The sequence below is a fragment of the Diadema setosum genome, chromosome 6 (assembly GCF_964275005.1).
Source record: "Diadema setosum chromosome 6, eeDiaSeto1, whole genome shotgun sequence".
Classification (NCBI taxonomy): Eukaryota; Metazoa; Echinodermata; class Echinoidea; order Diadematoida; family Diadematidae; genus Diadema; species Diadema setosum.
The window spans coordinates 34637856-34662402 of NC_092690.1; the positions used below are offsets into that span (position 1 = coordinate 34637856).

The 24547-nt window shown below is 38.0% G+C and overlaps 1 long non-coding RNA gene across 1 annotated transcript; it reads right to left on the minus strand.

Annotated features, from left to right (window-relative positions):
- Positions 1-1618: 1618 nt before the first annotated feature.
- Positions 1619-8826, minus strand: LOC140230122 (uncharacterized). The gene is made up of 4 exons (XR_011901358.1): positions 8686-8826; positions 6050-6184; positions 4834-4982; positions 1619-2849 (listed from the first exon to the last, which is right to left on the minus strand). It is a non-coding gene; the product is annotated as an uncharacterized lncRNA (long non-coding RNA).
- Positions 8827-24547: the final 15721 nt, after the last annotated feature.

Genomic DNA, 24547 nt, shown 5'->3' on the forward strand with positions numbered 1-24547 from the left:
ATTTGGTCCACATAATAGTGATGAACATAGATGCCAGTTACGTTATTGTTTAATTTAGGTCGTTGGCTGAGCAATTAAATTCTTCCTTTTCAACCACAACTGGAAACTGATTGTTTGAGGAGAAAATGAAACAACCGGAGAGGGTCAGTTTAGCCACAGAGAGAGAGAAAAAAAAACAGGAAAAAGAAAGGGAGAGGGAGATCGGAAAGGAGAGCAGAGGAGAGGAGAGAAGAGAGCTTGTGGAGCAGAAAAAGGCAGAGAAAATTTGAGCTGCTAAACACTGATGGACACAGTCACTCACACCTTACATACACACATAAACACACACACACACACACACACACACAAACGATCACATACATACAATTCAGTTTTTTCTATAACTTTATTACTACTTTCACTTTTAACTTGTGGATCTATGGAATATGGAATTTATCAGAATAATTTGCCAGTTTCCAAAGATTCCCCCTTTTATCTACCTTGCTCTTTATCACAATCACAAGCATCAGATAACCATCATCTGTCATTCATGCAATCATTTCGGCTCACAACAACAAAACAATTGTTTTCCCATCAAATTTTACAATTTTTTGTTTTGAGAATCATATTTTCAATGAAATCACAATTTTAATTATGTAATGCACATATCAATAAAATACAGTAATGCAATTGCCGCCATGGTCCATATGCTCATGCCACTTCTAGTATGTACCAATGAACATGCTTCTGCTTCTTGGCCCAATTTCAGTTATATGTATTACAGTGTGTACTTGAAATGTTGGTTTTGTTGCAATAACCTAATACAAGGCTGAACATTATCATTGGTCTAGGGACAACAGTAAGAGATAAACGGGTCACTGAAAATTTGTGAGCATTTCCATTGTTCCTATATGTCTTCCTTGCCTAGAAAATGGAAGAAGATCTCACGGCTCACTAATTGCATGTATTTGAGCTATCGTCACGTGATGGCAGATCACCATTACTCTTCACAGCTATTGAAAGTTATTTCTAAATTGCTTTGTTACAGTCATTGTGTGCATATTGCAGTCTGTAAATAGTGAAGGATAAACATATCACTCAAGGAACCTGGCATACCATTGCATTGTTCCCCAAAATCATCCAATTGGAAACAATGAAAACAAACATATTTTGAGAATGAAAGTATTCATTAGCACCACCAAACAAAATCTGGTGAAATTTTGTCACAGCTCTTAACCTTGCGACAAATGTCCATATCTGCGACAACTTTTACTCATTAATCAAACTGCTATACTTCTGCATTGAAAATCTTTTTACTAGTATTTGTGCAGTGGTTGTTTACTTTTCTTTTAAAGTTTGAATGTATCCGACATAAGCTATCTATATACACACACACACATATATATATATATATATATATATATATATATATATATATATATAATATATATATGTACACGAAATATAGATATGCAGTGGCGGATCTAGGGGGCGCAAATGGCCCACACCACCCCCCCCCCTTTATTTTAGGTTAAAAACAAAAGATATAAAAAGAAAAAAAAATGAAATGAAACCTGGAAGTGGCACCAGGAATATTAGTTGCCCCCCCCCCCCTTTACAGAATTTCTGGATCCACCCCTGATATGTATATTGACACATACATACACGCACATATACTAGTAAACATTCTTATTCACATATGTCATTTGTTATCTGTGGCTTTCACCATGTAAAAAACACTTTCACGGTCTGCATATTTGATGCGGTCACACCATTAATCATAAAAGCACATGATTTCATATACTATATGAGAAATGCATTATGCCCCACTAAAATCTACTTGTTGCAAAACAATCATCTTGTCCTTTTCATACTGAATGCTTGTATACATTTTACACTGTAGACCAAGAACAAAGCTCCGTGCACAATCACCATTTTATACACCGTCCCTTTAGTTAATGCTCTCAAAGTGAAAGAAATTGTCAGTTTTGAGTTATGTTAAAGAGTAAATTCCAGAATGAAAGCACATTGTAAATTTGAAAAGGCAGATATTGAAAATGCATGCCTTGCTGAGTTTTGAAGAGCCAGTCATCTTATCTTACTCCTCAGAGATAACATGAAAGAGTTGTTTAATGTAAAATAGCAGAGCATGTGAATAAGTGCTAAAAATGAGATTATTTGCAATACCTCTAGGACAGTTGGAATTTCAGAACTGCAGTACACGATTTCAGTTGCAGAGACCAACAACAACAACAACAACAGAAATCGATATTGACCTGCTATTGTGATGAGTTGCATGGTCAGATTATTCAATATAAGGAGCCATTACTGTCACTAAACTCTCAAGAAATGTTGAAACTAAGGCTCCCATTTCTGTGCATCAAGATGCCGTGGACATAGGGCACGGTTAAGTGATGAGATCATTTCTTGCCACAGAAATGAACAAAGCATGGCTCTGTAACATATATTCTATGTGGATGCTCCACACCAGTGCTTGACTACTGGCTTAACCACACAAAGAATGACATTGTGCCTCATCATCTGTGTACTGTACAAAGAATGAGCTCTTCCAGAAGGGAAATATCCACAAGTTTCTAATTGAAATCATAGTCAAGCACCAATACTTCGATGAGTTGTGATGAATTTGTGAGTGTTGCAGCCTCTGACCACTGTCTGCTCATGACTTTCTTCCCTTGCTTGCAGAGAGTGATGACCCCGGCAGCCTGATGAAATGTCTTCAGAAAGATTACTGCCTTCTTTTATCTCCACTGACTGTCGACAGCGAGCTACTCATCCTTTGCGTGCTTAAATAGTACCACCTTCCAACTTCAAGCTTGCCGAGTATGATGATTGAGTCAACTGAGTTATACCTTCATAAGAGACAAGAAATTTCAGAAAAAGAAAGTGGACAAAGAAAATGAGATTATACTTCACACATAAAACATCTCCCAAGAATCTAACATGTGTCTTGTGTTAAGATATATGCACTGAGATGTTAACCTCCCCATATTAAAGAAAACAAACAAACAAACAAACAAACAAACAAACAAACAGGAAGATTTGACATAGCAAACATGAAGACTCTTGTGAAGGCCTATTTCATGCATTACAATACGCCAAAAGACATCTGAATTATGTAGACTGCTGTAGTCGATCATTATCAGAAAATGAAGAAAATTTCCATTTTTTAAGGAAAGTGAGACTTAAAGGGGACCTCCGGATGATTTTCAGACTTTTACATTTGAACAGCTATAAATCAGTTAAACTGAGTACAGAATTTCAGAATTTATAGTGATTGGGATAAGGAATGAGAATGTTTTCAAAATTTATAACAAATTGCAATGAACAAGGATGATGACATGCCAGCCTCACCATAAGCATGATAAGAATGCATGAGTTGGGGCTCAAGGAAGCAGAACAAAAGAAGAAGGCATGCATAGATTTTTCACAGGTGAACTTGTTGAGCAAGTGGTATTGTAATGGAATTACACTGCTACATTTATGAAATATATGAGGCTCTGATGTCATCAACACTGTTCAGTGTAATTTGTTTAAGATTTTCAATTTATTGGTTTCTCTGCTCAAGGACCACAATAAATTCCACGAATCTATACATGGAGCTGTTGATTTATGTACTTCATGATGTGAAATTATGAAAATCGTCCGGAATGCCCCTTTAATATGAGATGATGTCTGACCTCTTTATACACAGAATATGAAATTTGAAAAAAATGTCCTTTCAATGGAGTGAATTATTATCTATAATCAAACTGCATTGCAAAATTCCTGCCTATGAACTGCCATAAAGTTTTATGTTCTCATCATTATGTTATGCATTATTATTCTTATGTATTGTAAATATGTCTGTGCAGCTCTGCATTCATTTGTAGACACGTGTGCATTTCTGCCACCATATATCTGTAATTAATATTTGCTTACCAATACCTATTGTGAGAATACCAATTGGGAAGTAAAAATTGGCATACACATGTTCTTGTGAGTTTGTTTGTGTGTGAATTCATTAAAATTGTGTGATACATTTCTATTAAGCGTTGTACAATCATTCAATCATATTTCAACAGTTTAATGTACATGTATATGGCTTTCACAATATCTTACGATCAATAATAAACAATTACTAAGTGGCTAAATTCTTGTCTGCAAGACATGTCCAGTGCTCCAATAACATAATGTTGATATCAGTGCAAGTTTTTTATTTCTTAATTGGTTAAGACACCAATAGCTGCTTTTAAAAAAATAATAATTTCAAATGTCAAACTGACACTAGCTGGTGTTCTTGCATGACATACACAAGAACCCAGAATATGATATAAAGCATTGCTTTTAACCCTCACTATAAGCTGTCGAGGAGGGGGCTGGAAGGTCCCCCTCAGCATTCCTAGCAATGTCGTCTTCGCAGAAAAACTGTGGCTGTGATGTTTCACAACTTCTTCATTTCAAGTGTCTGCCGCATTTTCCCTATAGAGACCAAATTTTAGACACCCAGGAGGAAATTGCATATAAAATATATGTACATGCATGTCAGACCAAGATATGCTCGAAAACGTGGTACAGTTGCAATGAAATTTGTGCTTTCAGTCAAATTTCACAACAGCATGATTATTTTTTCTTTTCTTGATTAAAATCAATGAATAACATCTTTTCATGCTCCGAATACTGTCAACTACAAATTGCAATCGCACTGTTGAGATCTGGAAGGGGGAGGGGGCCTGGGAGGAGCCTAACTAAGATTACCTCCATCCCTCCCTTCCCCCTCTTTTATCTTCCTAAACAGTTGAGGTTAATACAATGATAGTAGTTTGGATGAGTTCACATACTCAGTGAAACACTCACCACATAACTCCTTGTTTTTCCAGCTACAGAAGAGCAAAATGCATGTCAAGAAGATTGGCACTGTCTTGTTGCAGCGTAGCTTGGCAATGGGTGGACTGATAGTCTCCCTCTTAATGTCGATCAATTCCCCAGCTGATGCATTTCTTCAGCTAATTCATGGTAATAAACACAAGAGTCAACCTTTCATAACTTGATTGTACAGTGGCAGGTGACAGATCAACCCCCTCCCCCCCCCCCACAGCAACAACAAATAAAACACTAAACCCAGGACAATGAAATTCCCTGAAAGTATGAAATAGTCAACATCCCCAAGCATCTATGACTTGAAGGCCTGAAATTCATCAAACAAATCATATTTGTAGGGGTTTTAGTGCACTCAAGCACTCAATAAAGGAGCCTGAACATGAAAAGGAGCCTGAAGATGTAGTAATGTCTCAACCTCATTCACACACTATGATTCATTACTGTCAAGAATATCATTTTAAACGAGGTAAGTTGATATTCAGTAAACATCACATCACAAAATGTCTGCGTATGAACTTTCATAAAGTTCATATGCTGATTCATTCCACACAATGCATGTGCATGAGTACATGAGAATGTAATGTGCATTTCATTCTCATGTACTGCAACTATGCCTTAAACCCATTTAAACTGCGCACATGAAATTTGTAAACATGTGTGCATTTCTGTCACCAGATTTGCAAATTGATATTTGCTTAATTCATGCCTACTGCGAGATTACCAACTGGAAAGTGAAAACTTAATGTAGGCATATACTTGTGTATTCCTTATTATTTCTTATATTTTAATTTATTATTATTCCTACAATATAAAGTTTTGACTGAATCCTTACACAAGTCACAAACAATACTGAGTGGCTAACTCTCCCACACAAGACAAATCTCATGGTGTAACAACTTACAGTTGACATTTCCAGGGAGGTGGGACTCAGTATTGCAGGCTTGGCTTTTGATCCATTTCTTTGGTAAAGGCACCAAAAGGTGCTAAAAAAAAGAAATAAAAAAAAATTATCTCAAATGTTAAACTGATTCTTACACTGTAGCTGTTTGCTCTGAACAGAAACATCCTCCCATATTCCATGTACAAGAACCCTGAACCTCGTAAAAATACAGTTTTACCTACTGTATAACTTCATTAGAAATTGTGATTCATGATACATTATAGCGGTTGATGTACTTGATGATATACTCACCACTAAGCTATCACTTGCTTTTCCAGATTTTAATGAGCAAAACACACATCGGTAAGATTGGCACTGTCTGGGTGAAGCATGGACTGACAGTCTTCCTCTCAATTCATGTCAATACAGTCCCAGTCACTTCTTGAGCTACATCATGGTGATAAGACACAACAGTAACTTTGATAATTTGATTGTACACAACTTCAGGGGCCTGTTTCATAAAACTTGTTTTTAGTGACAACTGCCACATTTCTATGACAAATTTGCTCTCAGCCAATCAGATGCAAGGATTTCTGTAGCTTGTCACATCTATGACAACTTGTCACTGATGACAAGTTTATGAAACGGCCCCCAGGACAGTGGTAAATGGCAGATCACAACCCTTTGCCCCCCCCCCCCCAAAAAAAAACAAAACAAAACAAAACAAAAACAAAACAACAACAACAACAACAACAATCACTGTGGAAACTGAAATTCAATGAAAATATGAAAAAGTCAAGATCCTCAGACAGCAATAACTTGACGTCCAAAAAATTCATCAAGGCAAAGGATTTTGAGGAGTTAAGTGATTTAGAATAAGGGTAAAAGATCTAGATTAACCTTACAAAGTAGCATTCAAGGTTTATTGGCTTTGACTTGTGCCCACTGACTTAAGGATCACACACTCCTCAGTCAACCTGAATGAAAAAGAAAAGCTTGTTTACTTGCCCATAACCGTCTATGATCACCTGTCATATGACATTTTTGTGTGAGTGGGAGAGGGTTGTGGGGAGAAGGAATGATCACATATTGTTTTGTTACGAGAAATAGGAATGGGAAAGTGAAATGTGGTGACCAAGAGGAGTATGATATTAGTTACTGACCAATGATAAACTTCCAATTGGGACACACATACATAATACGTCTACATTCATATCCACATTAGATATTCTGCAGACACAACATACTGTTTATAGTTTAAGAACTGATTCAGTCAGCAAAGTGAAGAAAAATAAAACATGTTACATATATGCCACCTGACAGAAATTTGAACACCTCAAGATCAAATTTCCTCATCTTTGAGTAAATGAAGTTCACTGTATATTTTAATTTTTTGATTTTTCCTTTTTTAAGGCATACATATTGGTAATACACTAATAACTGTTGTCAGCCCAAGATATCATTGTATTTATCTTATCTTTTCTGAAATGATATACTGCTGCTATGGTCCAGGCTGACATCACAATCTTTTGACTTTATTACAGCAAAGTGGTTCCCAACCCTTTCTAATGTATTGATTTTAACTTCACATTTTTTTAATGTGATCATACACAGCAATGTCGCTGTAAATGAAGTTGCGATGCCATATGCTTTACATTTTTGCACGGCGTCTGTTCAGGCTAGTGATCAGTAAAATAAGTCTAGGAAGATTACAGTACTTATCAATAGATATTCTTTGCCTAAGAATTCAAAACATAAGTGAACTGGGGGGAAAAAGTAACATGCCCCATGTGCATTGTATGTCATTATGTGAAGATAAGCAATGTGTGAAGAATTAAAAAAAAAAAGCAAAATATTATGCCTTTGCTAGTATGCTGGGGAAATACTCCATGTCTATCAGTTGATAAGTAAATTGTTCTGCTGTTCCAAGAATCCCCAACGTACTGATCAACATACCTATATCATACATATTTACAGGGCTGCCAACATTGGAAACTACTTGAGAGTGAGACTCCCATAGGCCAATGCTATAATTTCGGAGTCAAAATGAGTGAGATCAATAGAAATGCATGCAAATGAAATAAAGTTTTAGAGTGAGAAAGGACCAAAATGAGTGAGTCTCACTCTCAATGAGTGAGAGTTGGCAGCCCTGTATTTACATATATATGCATGGATTCCATGATCATGGAAATTAGCAAAAAAGAAAAAAAAAATCACAGAATGACTACCCCAATGACCTGTCAATTTTCCATGTCCAACCATAGATGGCCAACATAATCTGTACCGGTGCCTCTGTTCCTTTTCATCATTGTTTGGCCTTGCATTGACTATAATTTTCAAGTCTCACCTTAATATGCACTTTACAAATTTGATAATTTTGAGAATTACGAGGGTAAATACTAGGTATAGATTCTACTGTACTGTCTAATTTGTCTTTTGCATACTGTCGTACGTCAAACATGTAGATCTAACGTTACATTGTATTACACTTGCTGAAAATAGAATAACAATATTTAGGCCTATTCCTACTTGTTCACAATAAGTAGGTCTAGGTCTATTTATATAGGAGCCTACTACAGTACTAGTACAAAATAAGGCGCTGATGTAGTTTGGTTCTGTGTAATTATTGAGATTTGGTCATGGATACGACGGTACATCATCAGCGCCTATACCTATACACAACCCACAAGGCCACATATCCATTCATGGCAATCACGACGGGCGTGCTCCCCCAGAGCTTCGGCGGGCTACACAGTCAGGAAAAGTGAAAGTACAGGGCTGGAAGACGGACAAGTCGAGCAATTTTGGAGTGCATTTTCTAATCGTGTACCTACAGTTTTCGTATTAACTGCAATTCTGTATGACATGAGACACATTAGTGTGGTAGACCAATAGTTTGTATTGCTATTAATCAATATCATGGGCGAAAAATAATCAAATGAACTTACTGTCACAGAAGGGTGCAATGTCGAGTACACTCAGAGTAGATCCGTTACTTCGCAATTCGTGCGGTACAATCCTGCCATACGTCTGTCTGTAGTTACGTTATACGTGTCTTCAATCGGCAGTCTAGTCCGCCACAGCCAACGTTAGCTTATTTCATATGAAAGGTAATTTGTCAATGGTGATAAAAATGATAATAAGGCACGATTTGTAAGAATGATAGATAAAAGATTATGATAATGTACTGTTGTCTGTAGACTGACTACTAAAGTATAGATCTGTATTACAATTTTCATTTTATTATTTTTTAAAAGGCTATAAGCCTTACGCACGGCTAACTTTCCAGTAGCCTGGCGTGGCGTCGTGTACACTTGACTACGTGTAGTTAACCTGACGTTACGTGTGCCTGCACCTCGCGTAACGCGTGGTGGACTACGTGTAGCGCCAGGTACAACCACACGTTACGCCAGGGTACACGTCGCGTAACGTGTACCCACACGTCGCGTAACGCGTGCCCACACCACACGTAACGTGTGGTGTGGGTACGCGTAACGCCAGGTCAGGCTTCACTGTGCAAAACCCATAGGCGAGCCCGACCTGGCGTTACGCGTACCCACACCACACGTTACGTGTGGTGTGGGTACGCGTTACGCGACGTGTGGGTACACGTTACGCGACGTGTACCCTGGCGTAACGTGTGGTTGTACCTGGCACTACACGTAGTCCACCACGCGTTACGCGAGGTGTAGGCACACGTAACGTCAAGTTGACTACACGTAGTCAAGTGTACGCTTCGCCACGCCAGGCTCCTGAAAAATTAGCCTTGTTTCAGGACATGTCTTTTTTTTTTTATTTGCTATAGCCTATACGTGTCTAATTATTTTTCATGAGCTGAGATATCCTGTGTAGGTGATGTGATGCGGGAGATTCTTTGAACCATTTAATTTTCTATTATTGTTTCTAATTGGATGATAAAGAAAAAAAAAAAACATAACTATGGTATGGGTTCCTGGGGGATGTTTCATCAATTTAGTTAGCCTTGACAACTTGTCAGCTCTGACAACTTTCATGAAACGGTACCATGGAGTGGCACGTCTATCATTCAGTATTTTTGGATTGTAATTCACGCACAATAATAATTATAAAGCCGTTTACAAATTCTTCTTCCACAAATATTTGTTGATGAAAATGATAACATGAAAGTTTTATTCTAAATGCACTGTAGAAATTCAAGTTGTAATACTATTATGTATGCTGCATGTGCTGCCTGCAGAGATTATGATTTGCATTCGTTCATTTTTGTGTATATTTTTTGGTAATAATTTTGAGTTGTGCCGTCATGTACATGTATTATGTGGTATACATGTGAACAACAATCAACTGAAGTTTTCTGTATACGTCCTAATCATAACTAACATAATAAACACTTGCCAATTTGAATCTCTATTCGGCAGATTGCTAGTTATTGTTGTTTTTCTTTCAGGTCAGTTTAATTCCGGCAGAAGGTCGAAATTCTTTCTTTTTGGACCCATGTCATGGAACTACTCAATTTCTGTGTAGCTTAATACCTGTATTGTCAATAATCGCATTTAAAAAGAACTGACTTGCTACTCTCATGAAATTAAGAAAATATCTCATCAAAATGACACAATATCTCATCTGATAAGAGATAATTATATCTTGCTTTGATGAAATAGAAATATTTTTTCACATGTCTCTCCCTGGGCTCCGTATATATACGAAAAAAAAAGTGGTCAAAACAATCCATAACTTCGACGATGGTGCTGAAAAATCACTCAGTCTTCCGTTTTTAACACACGCACCATAACAGAGTCTGCGTTGATGCTGGCTATTCAGAAAGCTTCTTTCATACCACTCCATCCTATCATGGCGAATTCTTGTCATTAGATGCCGACAGTGGCATCTGCTTATGTCATCTGTATAGCAGTTGTATTATAATAGTGAGGGCTTTAGCTTTGTAAAAACAGGCCCAAGAGATTGAAGCCCTTGCAGGTTTTCTACTAGCACTTGGAAAGAACCGAACATTTTCATCAATTCAATCTACATTAATGTACCTGTTAGGGATCCAGCAGAGGTGGGCGCACCGAGCGTGTCCCGCCTCTTTTATTTTGTTTTTGTTAAAACGATAGAAATAAAAAGACAACGTCAGCCAATGGACCCCCCTTTTTATGGAATTCTTGGATCCGCTCCTGTGTACATTGATATCGGCATGTCTACCAAACATGAATCTATCCATCGAAGAAAAACAATGACATATTCTTTATTTTCATTAAGCAGGAATGATATACGATCGAAGCACAATTCAAATGCGATAAATACGAGACATAGGTAATGATATCGGTTTTCTTTTGTGTTTCTCTTTCATTTATCTTTTTGAGACCCTGAATCTCAAAACCGACAAAAAGTCACAAGACATGAATTTCTTAGGTTTAGGGCAAATTCTAAAAGAACGCACTCTGAGCTTTAAATGATGTATTCAATTCAAATGGACTCTCCTAACTAATCTAACTATTGGAAAGAAATCACACATTGTTGAAAAGTGTGAACTGAGGAAAGAGGATCTGAAGTACTGGGTGTATTCATGCGCTTTTTAAATCTTCACCAAACAGTATACATAGCTGTGCCGTGTATGGGACAAAAACGGGATCTAAACCACAGGATCAACAGCAACGAAGGGATTATCAGATTAAGCTGAAATAGAGCATGCTCTAGTAACATATTCTGTCCAGGCTATGATGCCAACTTTACAAGCAGTAGCATTGCTTGTTACTTCAAAGTGAAGAGTGTGTCTAAGGGTTTGGAAGATGATATGGGATTTCCATGCTGAAACATAATATACTTGATCTCCCTCACTTTACAACAAAAAAGAGGTTGTAAAAAAACTGCTGAAAACACACTTTACCATGCATGTATAATGACCCCAAACTTATGAGAAATAGTGTAGTGAAGAAGAATAGATGTGAAAGACTTAAGATTGATCTGGTTTGCCTGTTTCAGCACTGAATGGTGAAACAGATGAGCGTTTCAGTGAGTCCTGATGTAAAATTAAGGGTTGCGACCTTTTGTTGGTTTTGTGATGCACGGTCACATTTATTTTCTACAAGTAGACAGTACACAATGACTGCAGTGTACCTGCGTCCATTAGGGAAGGCTGAACATAAATGTTTCTTGTTGCATCAAATTTAATATTTTGAATGCCCCTAAACATGACGAAAAATCAGGAAGAAAACAAAATGTCATCAAATATCAAAACAGTCAAAAGTCATGAAATTACGTGAAGAGACTGCAGGTATAGCAAAGGGTTTCATAAATGGTTTGTGAGTTTGAAGATAGAAAGAAAGCCATACCTACGAAGTGAAATTCATGAAGAAATAATGCAATTTATGGACCACGATAATAATGTCAATTTTGGCAGGTACGGTATAATGGTGTAAGCAACATATTACTATGAAAAAGTGCTTAAATGGCGTCATTAACATAATTCGAATAGCATGCACTTTGACAAAGTTCATAAAGTCATACCACATCAATGAATGATGAACTGAGATATAAACAGGTTTTGTTTTTTCCCCATGACACATTATGTTCATGAAAATTATTAACGTTGGGGGTATACATACGTCAAATTTTGTCATTGATAGATAAATTTTATTGTCCAATTTGGCCATTAGAGAAAAAAAGGAATAGCGGGTTTGGCTGTATCACAACAGACCGAGGTTTATGGCCATGGGAGACTAATGGTGCTCTGGTAACATTGGTCTTGTCGAGAAGCATCTAGCTGGAATGCATGCAGTATGTGACCTGTGTGTTGTTCTTCATTTTTTCTTTGCAAGAAAGATGTGCAAATACAGATTTCTGTGACCCGATCACCTTTCTCTGTTGTCCTCGGGCCACGGCGAAAATGTAATGTCCAGCCTTGTATGATGCGTTGCACCAGTCTAGAAGAATAAAATAGATAAAGTTGGACCAACAATAGTTAGACTGCAGTTTAAGGATGGGCTCCAGCATGCAACCACTGTCATTTAGCATTTAGCTTTCAGGTAATTATTGCATTACTCTATTTTTAGGACGTGATATGACCATGCACATATTGCATTTCTCAAGTACATTCTCACACATAAACGCTGTCAAAGCAAAACTATACGTTGTCAGTGTTGAGAAACAAAATTCTTTCGTTTTACTGTTGTTTGCTGTGAGCGGATGTGATTGCAAAAAAAAGAAGAAAAAAGACAGATAGCTACTGATATAATTATGATGCACGGGATTATGGTGATTTATTACATCCCAGTTCGGATAATCTAAGCGTGAGGTATAGATGAGAGGGAGAATTTCGAATACAGGCATATTATTCTGGTGAATTCCCCAATTAGTGATTTAATATACCCACAACTGGTGGTGAAAGTATATAGGAATAAAGCAATTTTTGTGTAAAGTTGTATGTGTATGTCCAGGTCATATAGTAGATGTTGTGCAATTGTCCATGTGTCCAGAATGTGATGTTTTGGAAAGGTTATGCATATCCTATACTGCACTGCCTGTGTCTGGTTCATGGCATAACACGGGAACGGCGCAGTGTTTTCATAGTGTGGGGGCCCACTTCCGGGTTTCATGAGCTATAACAAAGTGATGACACCTTATATATTCCTTTGTATGGTAGTGATGGTACGTGCACAAAAAGCGTGGGGGCCCGAGCCCCCACGGCCCCCACGGCTGCGCCGGCCCCGTAACAGTCCGTATATGCGTACAAAGAGATACGTCTGTGGCCACAAGAGGGTGCTATTCACAAGACGTTACCAGTGCCGTACGTTACGTTGTACATTGTATTACTGTATTGTGATCTGCTATATAGTCAGGTCTTACGCATACACATTGCATTCGTATATGGAATCAGTGTGTTAAATTGTGCCCAAAGAATATAAAAACACTCTGATTCCATATACGAATGTAATGTGTAATCTCTCCTGACTAAACTCATTGGTTGTGCCATCTTGAATAATGCGGTTTTGTTAGGCCTATATGCCGAGCTACCAAGTCTCACGCATTCTGCGTGAGACTCAATCACTTAGGGACAATCTCACAATCTCAAGCATGGCACCCATTTTTCTCACGCATCGGGCCAAGTCTGGAACTTGGGCCTATAATAATGAGTATAGCTCAAAAGATTAAAGTGATAGTTGCAAATGAAGGTAATATTTCCGTTTTGTCTTTCAAAATAAGTAAAAAATAGTCACTTATAAGTATGCACCTAGCTGATGAAATTGAAAAAGCTCCCTACCGTGGGACTCGGGCCACAGGGGGGAAAACCCCTCCCACACCCTTGCTCGCGCGCATTGATTCGCATGCCGAGATGCCGATTAATGAATATCTCACTCATAATTTTTTTTTTTTTTTGAACTTGGCATCCCTGCCTAGTGTATGTTTGAGTGCAAGCCTTCTGTCCACGCCCTGATCATGGTGTAATAAGCACGAGCCCTTTACATTGTCATGGCCTATATGTCTGATTATCTAGTTTCTCCCTTTCATTCCTGTATGATTTCCGATCCCGATTGTATAGACCGCGGGCATAAGGCCCAAATTCTTACTTTTCATTTAATATTATGTCATTTTATGTTAATTTCCATCTTTTTACTCACTTCAGTAAAGGAACTACAATCACACTGTGATAGCATAGGGTTAGTGGTAGGCATTACTTTGTCATATATAAAGCAAGGAGGTATATAGGGCCTATAACAAAAACGACTTGTCATATTTATTGTGCATGGGAATTCAGGAAGCTTTGTAAAGTATGATACTTTTATCAATAAATGTTTGTGGCAGAATTATTTCTCATTTACTTTGTAATTACTACTGTGGGAGAATTGCAGTCTGTTAAAACAATTAAATGACAATTTACAAGTCACCATGAGGCCCCATGTCACAGTGGAAATTGACAAAAGTTGCCAAAAATTGACAAAATTGACCAAAGTTGCACAAAATTGTACAAAATTGCATAAACTTTTCACAAAGTTGCTCAAAATTGCGCAAAGTTGTACAAAGTTGCATAAACTTTTCACAAAGTTGCACAAAATTGCGCAAAATTGTACAAAGTTGCACAAACTTTTCTCAAAGTTGCACTAAATTGCGCAAAATTGTACTAAGTTGCACAAACTTTTCTCAAAGTTGCACTAAATTGCGCAAAATTGTACAAAGTTGCACAAACTTTTCTCAAAGTTGCACTAAATTGCGCAAAATTGTACAAAGTTGCACTAAATTGCGCAAAATTGTACAAAGTTGCACTAAATTGCGCAAAATTGTACAAAGTTGCACTAAAAATTGCGCAAAATTGTACAAAGTTGCACTAAATTGCGCAAAATTGTACAAAGTTGCACTAAATTGCATAAACTTCTCACGAAGTTGCACAAAAATGTGCAAAGTTGTACAAAGTTGCATGACCTTCTCACAAAGTTGCAAAAAATTGCGCAAAGTTGTACAAAGTTACATTAACTTTTCACAAAGTTATGCAAAATTGCGCAAAGGTTCACAAAGTCACATAAAATTGTACTAAGTTCCATTAACCCGTTGAAGACGAGCTGATTTTTTACTATTACACGCAATTCTTATGACCCCAGCCCGATTATACCCGGGACTCGTCTTCAACGGGTTAACTTCTCACAAAATTCCACTTTAATTCTTCTCCCTTCCCCAAATGAGGTCCAAATGTGCTTGCTCCGTGCATTCTGTGCGCTTTCCTATCTTGTTAACTCTAATATCTTTGGTACTATCAAAGAGTTAACAAGATAGGAAAGCGTGCAGTATGCATGGAGCAAGCACATTTGGACCGCAATCGGCAGTCAGGCACAAGATCGAAATACCGTTCTTCCCCAAAAGAACGGTTTATGGCTGTTTTGGGGCCTGATGAATAATACATAAACCTTAGTCCCGTCATGCTTTGCGATGCGTTGCGTGTTATACCTATGGCCAACAAATGTTTGGTTTGCAGTACCGTTTTTCAACAAATATTTACGGAAAATGTCATGGCTCAATATTTTTTACAAAGCGCATGAATCATGAAGAATACATAATGATACTTCTCTGTTAATATAAAAGAAAATGAGCCATGACATTTTTGAGAATTTCCACTGGAATACGTAATTAGGCTCGATATTTTTGAAGATTTGAACGAACCGTTCCTTATAGACGTGTTCGAACAGGCGCTTTGTCAAATAACGCAATCTGGTAAGGGTATTGTTTGTTATCAGTTGGGTTGCAACTCGCTAATGTTTATCAATGTAACATCTTATCGTGAAGCTCAGAGACATAGAGTAGAAGGGGGGGGGGGTGGAGCAGAATAGATGATTTGGTAATGTAGACAAACTATGTATTCACCTGTCAAATACAACCACATCACAATAGTCAGAAGGCGAACTGCATACATTAGTATTGCCAAGTCGGACAAACATTGTAGCTTGTCAAACCTATAGCAACATTCACTGCGGGTGACGATCATTCCATCCATTACAATGTTATTGTTTGTTATCAGGTGAACAAATGTTTGCTTATCGAAATTTAACAAAGGTGTGTGCATAAAATTTGACATTACGAAACCCCTCTATTGAACCGGGGGGTAAGATTATGTAATTGTACTTGTTTTGATTTCTTATATACCAAGATATGCAATTGAATTATGACAAACGAGCAGGGGAAAACATTCTAAAACGGTACTAAAAACATCTCCCGCTCTGCGTATAATTATGGGTCAACACCCTGTTTGGTTTTCAAATTATGGGGTTTGCTTCTCCTACTTGACCCCCCCCCCCCCCCCCCCCCCCCACCAAGCATGCACATCAGGCCAGGTAGTTTTTGGACCATAGTAATCGCGAAATGGAACTGCATTGTCTTAGAATAAAAGCGCTACATATTGAGACACTAAAAATATGTGTGTTTGTGTGTATGTATGTATGTGTGTGTGTGTGTGTGTGCGTGTGTGTATACTACTAATAACGTAACAAAACTGCAATACCTTCAAAAAGAAACTATACTGAGAAATATTCTGTTCATGTGTGTGTGTTTGTGTGTGTGTGTGTGTGTGTGTGTGTGAGAATGAAGTTACCATGTCACCCGTTCACGTATACGCAACTCCTATCATTCTTGCGTGCAGATCGATTAATAATTTTGATGTTTTTGGTTGTTTTGAATAAACGACTGCGTAGAGTCTATGTAGCACGATCTCAAATTCTACGCCATCACGCGGCGGGTGATTGAAAACAGCCAAAAACCATTCTTTTCCATAAGATCGGTAAATCGATCTTGCGCCTGACTGATCGGGCAGAATTATAATCACAGAGCTAAGAATACAACTCAGTCCGCCCGCAAGCATTAAGATAAATGGTGTTAATATTATCTTAAAAAGATTTTAAAATTATACACGATTTTTGTGATATAAAGTGCTTGAATCGTAACAAAATATTTTAGAAAAATAAGGATTAATTCGTGTACATGAAAAATAGGCAATGCCACAATAGCGTCTTTGGTACTATGCTATATCCAGTGGTTAGAGATCGAAGGATAAAACCCAAACAAACTAAGAGATGACGTCATTTCGATTCATGGTGCGTCGGACGTGTCAAAACTTGAACTACTTGAAAAACGATTCTTTGCAAATTTGCGGCTGTTTCATTGGTTGGAAGTTAAAATGAGGTCTGTATCGATATTCACAAGAGATATCGATACGCCATCTTCATTCTTTTCTCAAGTCGAATACTGTATAGTCGAGTCGAGTCAAGATACAAAAATATGTCGTCAAAAGCGAGCCCACTGCTGAAGAAACTCATGGAGTCTCATTTAGATATTAGACCAAGTGACTTGATCATTATTAATGATAAACACATCATATTGAAAACTTTCGGTCATCTGCGAAGCCGCGCTTCCGCGCGAACGCTACAACACGTAAAACGGGTCAAAAATCGACGCATTTTTCCACAAAATCTGCCATAACTTTTAAACTATTTAAGAAGCGAACTTGGGGCGCCCGGATTCTGAATGTAGACACTTTAGGGATTATTTATTTGTATATATCATTATTGTAACATTTGTAGTCGTGACGCAAATTTGATCAGAAAAGTACCTTATGAGTAGATTTGTCTATGGCGAACAGTCCAAATTTGACGAATTTGAGCACATTTTGCCGTCTTGCAATTCTTCCACACGGGATATCTCGAGAACGGAAAGTCGCACGAACTTGGGGCGCACGGTTTTAGAAAGTAGAGATTCTGCCCATTTTTGTAATATAAGAATCTTGTTCATTGGTTGAGCAGTCCTGACGCAAATAAGCAGTAAAGCTAGACTACCCAGTCACAATTGCTGTCATAGGGAACGTGTACAATCCACACAGAGCTATCACGTGACGAGACTACCAACGAAAATTTGAGCCGTTGACCTTCACTGTCTGCCGTCGTCAGCAGTGTGAATTCCTGTGATTTCAAGCTTTTGTTTCTCGCCAAATATCATTTTCAATGCAATATCAAGATACAGTTGTATGTGAGACATTATCTAGATACGTAGCAGCCTTATGAGCAACATAACTGCTAAGTTTGGGAGCAAAAACAACCAAATATATTTCACATTCCTTCTCATTTTTCGATGATGGCTCTAGTCGGACTGGTGCATTTTCTTCGGAGGTGGTAATAATGTAAGTAGTTGCAACGGTCGCTTGCCACCTGCTGTCTGCAATCGGGTGCTTATATACACGTGTTGTGCACAGGTAATCAACTGAAATAATGTTGTAAAGGAATGATAAGGTCCTAGATTATATCTCAACTGTAGATTTAACCCGATTTCTGCCGCCTACACACAACACACTACGCGTGAAATTATGTGAACATGATGTCCCTCCACGCACGGTGCTGCAGGCCACCCCCATTAACGTGTCGACTAGCCACTCGCCCCACACGCACTCACTTTCTCCAGCGTCTGCTACGTCGGATTTTCTGCGTGAATTAGGGCGAAAGTTTTCAATATGAAAACAAATTATTTCTGATTTACGCGATTTCTTTAATTTTAAAGTGTTTATAATTCCATTTGATCAATTATTTTTTGTTTTTTTTTTTAAATCATGATGATTATAATTTCATAACCCACATGTTACCGGAACAAGATAACACAGGAAGCCATGTACATGGCATCTGATATAAAGGTAAGCCCTAAATTTATATTACTATTAGTCTATTCGAATTTGGAACAATTTAAAAAGAATATATTTATTTATTGTTTTGTGTTTGTTTTTATTTACATTTTTTTTTGTGTGTTGTGGTTGTAATAGAACGTGGCTCTAAAGGCAGTTTGGATTATTTAGGAATGGGGTGGGGTTTTTTCATTGCATTAGGCAGCTTTCTAACGCCAGACCGAACGTCAAGCTTAGTACGAGGTGACGTCTCAAATTCTTACCCTCGGGTCGTCTTCTAAATCTGAGGACGGGAGTCGGTGGAGATTTCCCCGATTCCACGTCGTCGCGACTTGTAACGACGTGAGTGACACTGTATTTCTTTGTAAGGCCTAGATCTATATGATTATGGATAATAATCTAATTCTGCTAGTTTAATCTTCACGGGCCTAAAAGATAGATTGAAGTGTTAAAATTCACATAAGTTAAAGAGAGAGAGAGAGAGAGAGAGAGGGTGGGGGGGGGGGGGGGGTTATGAGGCATTTCCCCCATCAGAAATGTCCCCCCCCCCCCAGTTAACCCAAACACTAAAAATGACCTCTAACATGTTGTTAGAGACTTTAGAGGTCAATGACTGTCTAACATTGGCAGTCGCCAATTCCCCCGAAAATGTCAATCCAACTTAACACCCCAGGTTCTTCCTTCCCCTTGGCCTTCTTCTTCTTTCCTCTTTTTTAGGTGATCCGAGTATCCTCTCGGATCACCTTCTGTATCTGTACGGATTCTTTGTTGGTGGTTCTTCTTCTTCTTCTTCTTTCTTTATTTCTGGACAAATTTTGTGTATCGATTAGCTCAGAAAGTATTCTTCCTATCAATGTCAAAATTATACCATATATGTATCATGTCCCAAAGACGACGGGTCTAATAAAATCATTGTGATCAGTCGACCGTGACGTCACTATGACGTCATTATATGAAAACACATTCTCAATCATATCTCATCAATGGAATGGAATTTTTCAATGAAATTTACGTCACATATATTTCAAATTATGCGGATTCTACTCATATTCTCAAAATTCATATTTTCTCTTAAAACGTGCGCGTACGCGCGCGTTGAAAAATTTGTATGCTCAAATCGAGCTCAAATTTTTTTTGCACACGTTTCAGACCATTTGGAGCATTTTTTGAAAAATTGAAAAAATTGGACGGACGCGTACGCGCGCGCACATATTCGCACACACAGCTCATATGCAATGGAAATTTCCCGTTTTTTCACACTTATCGTATGCCTAAAATGTCAAGGAATATTTCTACCAAGTTTTAAGTCAATCCGACTCAATATGACGTCATACGGGCCCGTCAAAGTTGAAATTCCGCGCGCGCGTCAATGGCGATATACAGTGCAACGATGCCAAAAAAACGCCAATTTTAAATCCGATTTTACTCGTCAGGATGGACGGTGACCCCCCATTTTCTTTACATATTCTGAAAGCTGATGAGTTGTACAAGTCATTTCATGGGTTGGCAATGCTGGAAAAATGATTAAAATATATCAAATTTCTTAATAAAGTTAAAAAAGTAAATTTTCAAAATGACGTCATCAAATTTCAAGTTCATTCAAGTATATCTCACTTATTCTTAGTTGATTTTCGTCCAAATTTCAATATGTTGTAGCTTATTAAATGGTCTTTCAGATATATAATAACAACAATTTGATTGGATGACGGCATCACCTCGTAAAAAGGGATTAAAAGTAACATTGTTAAATTTGACCAGTTTACGTGTTATCTCTATGGGAGTGCAGTTTTTCTGGAAATGAAAACTGACATGACTATCTTTATCGAGCACTAGCTCACTTATGCTTCGGTGAATTTCTCCCATATTTTAGTATGTTGTAGCTGAGACTTTGGGCTATCGTAAGTGTGCCCTCCATTTTTTAATACGATGTCGGGATCATGCCCAAAAACTTGGTTGAAATTAAAGCTTATCTTCCATGTATTTTCATATTCCTTTCTTTCTGCAACTTTCTTTGCAATAACTCAAGAAAAACAAGCTCTATCAGCCCTATATTTTGCACATGTTTAGTTTATGTCACGTACATTATTTCATAAAATAACAACTACTTGGTCGGGCACCTTCTTGGGTATGTAAATTAGGGTCAAAGGTCAAAAATGTTTCATCCTGTATCTTGGTGAATACATGTCTTATCTTTCCCATCTTTTGCATACGTAAAGACCATGTTACAAGAATCATTTCACAAAATAACCACTTTTTGCTCAGACGCCATCTTGTCTGTGCAAAGTAGGGTCAAAGGTCATATGTACTTCTTTCTTTATCTTCATTATGACGTGTTATCTCTATGGGAGGGAATTTTTCTAGATGTGAAAATTGACATGATTGTCTTTATCGACAACTAGCTCAATTACCCTTCGGTGAATTTCTTCCAGATATTAGTATGTTGTAGCCAATGTAATACTCTTTAAGTTTTGTTAATCAAAGTTTTAATCGGATGATGTCTTCACCACTTGAAAATGGATATAATGTAACCTTGTCAAATTTAACCAGTTTATACGTGTTATCTCTATGGGAGGGAATTTTTCTGGAAATGAAAATTGACATGACGGTCTTTATCGAGCACTACCTCACTTACTCTTCTGTAAATTTCTCCCAGATTTTAATATGTTGTAGCTGAGACTTTGGGCTATCATCAGTGATTCTCCATTTTTTCATACGACGCCGCGATCACGTCAAAAAACTTGGTTGACATCAAACTTATCTTCGATGTATTGAGATATTTCTTTCTCTCTGCAACTTTCTTTGCAATAACTCAAGAAAAACAGCCCCTATCATCCCCATATTTTGCACATGTTTAATTTATGTCACGTACATTATTTCATAAAATAACAACTACTTGATCAGACACCATCTTGGGTATGTAAATTAGGGTCAAAGGTCATAAATGTTTTAACCTGTATCTTGGTGAATACATGTCCTATCTTTCCCATATTTTGCACACGCAAAGGCCATGTTACAAGAATCATTTCACAAAATAACCACTTTTTGCTCAGATGCCATCTTGGCTGTGCAAAGTTGGGTCAATGGTCAAATATACTTCATTCTGTATCTTCGTTATAGTGTATACCGAATTTGGTAACAAAGATAGCAGACCTGACTCTCTTTTCTAAATGAGAATCCAAATATCACACGTCCAATGTCTCTAAACACAGATGAAACCTATATGGTCATGCCTATTGCGATCAGGACTCGAATCATTGATTAAAAAAAAATCGGATCACCTAATTTGTCAGTCTTGACAAATTCCAAGTCTAGTTTTTTTTTCTCTTTTCCTTTCCCCTTTCTCTTCTTGCATACCTAAAGAAAATTTCTGACAAATTTTAGACAAGTTGTCTGATTTTACCAACATCAGCAAAGAATAAGGGGAAAGCACGAATGACAATAAATCAGAGCGAAGAGATTGTGTTACATGCAGTCTCTTCGGCTTGAAGAAACTTGACACCCCACCTCTCTCCCCTTGTGGAAATTTCCACAAAAGCAGGTGCCACACCCAGGTGCGTGCCAGACGAAAGAATGCGCGCGCTGGAATAAACAGCGTGTAAATATCCTGGAAATATCGATCGAAGAACCAGCTCATTAGTTGAATTAAAGGAATCATTGCAAAGATATCGTGATTCTATAGCCTTTCTTTTGGCACATAGTAGGAAACATCAAACAGTCGAATATAGTGTACTTGATCGAATATCTTATGTTCCCTGAACACTAAAAAAAAAAAAAGATCGATTAATCAGTCAATTAAAAATGCAATCACAGAAATAAAAAGGTCTCGTATGCCCAGAGAAATTCACTACGAGTAGGTTCAATGAGATGCAGTCATCACCTGGTTAGACAGCAAAATCGTGACAATTAATTTCAGTTCACGCTCATCATAACTGCTTATTACTTATCAAAGTTTTGGCCAGGGAGGTCTTTCTTCCACCTCCCTGGTTTTGGCTATCAACATTCGTTCGTACGTGTTTTTTGTTTGTTTGTTTTGTATGTTTTTCCTCAAGTGAAAGACGTAATGATTTCTTCGTATCGAACGTAGACTATGTTTACCGTTTATCCAAACAGTAGGCGCCTAGGCGTACTTTCTGAATATATTCAGAAATTTCTATCACCATTTTAAATATATTACAAGACTCCCAAATACCAGTTGAAAAAAAAAAATAAGAAATCGAATTTTTGAGATATGAACAACAACAAAAAATAACTAGATCTGTCGTCTTTGGGACACGATACATACATGGTATAAGTATGAACTTGATAGGCATAGCACTTTCTGAGCTAACCTCTGCACAACTTTTGGGGAGAAATAAAGAAAGAAGAAGAAGAAGAAGAAGAAAGAATGAAAGAAAGAAAGAAAGAATCCGTACAGATACAGAAGGTGATTCGAGAGGATACTCGGATCACCTAAAAATGCATAGGAAAAGACCACTTCAACTTCGAATGACTTCGAATTTCTCAAAACCGTTCCCTAGTTCATGGACATCCCATAGAAACGCGTGTTTTGATATATAGGCCTACACGTTGCTATGGCATGTCCTCGAACTATAATATCTAGTTTCGCGAAACTACGGCCTGGCATGGCCACAGTAATTTTTTTCCGTAACCTCCCGCCTCCCCTTCCCCGATTCGAAAACAGCTTGATTGAAGCCCCTGCCTATATTTAAACACGAACCTTGTTAAACCCTAAGTTAGGTACATGGTTTATATGGCTAGTGTTTGAATAGAATTTACTATTTTAAGTTAATAATAGACTGTCAGTATTGCAACTGATTAACAAATTGCCCTACATCGACGTAAATATTTTGTTCGTAAATATGAATAAGACTCTCAGTAGTTCCATAATCGTTTGTGTGTCGATCGGCAGGTTAGGGTTACGGAAAAAATAATCGCGGCCTGGCCTCTGCTCTGCCATGCCTCGTCTTCTGTACACGTGTATGTACGCCTGTACTGTACGCCTGTACTGTATACATGTACAACACGGTCCACATCACGCACATGGTTTTGCAGCAGATACGGTCGACGGTCGGTCGATGCTACACTACAGCAGTGAATGCGATTGAAGGATAGCGAGCTTCGCGATGCCGCGGGCTGTATGTGATTATTTTAATCACAAATCGTGTTTGGTAGTGTGGTTTTTTGAGCAAATTTGTGCTCAAACCTTCTGAAAAGACCTTTAGTCTGACATCAGATAGAAAAAGAAGACATACGAGAATGAAGTGAGTATCAGTATGTTATAATAAAACTGAATGAAAATTGTGTCATTTTCGCGTTTTCAGGAGCCGGTGAATTCGCCCGGCTCGCGATCGCGAGTTTGTTTTATTCTGTTACGGAGGGATACCATGCAAGAAGCCTCGCAAAATTACATGACGGTCCTATTATAAAATGGGTTCAAGAATGTAGCCAATAGGAAGCGCTGAAATGAGACACACCTCCTTCCTTTACTTCAGTACAACTGCACTGCCTGTAATCCTATGGTAGATTGCCGATCGTCTGTGCGCGCGGCGGCTCCTTTGATGAATTGCATGCATACGCGTACGCGCTGTCAATCCTGTAAACAACTTCTAGTTCGGGCTGCCGGCCGGCCGGCCTGTCTTCCCTTGTGCATAACATATGTGGCGTACGTACGTATACTGTACTATACG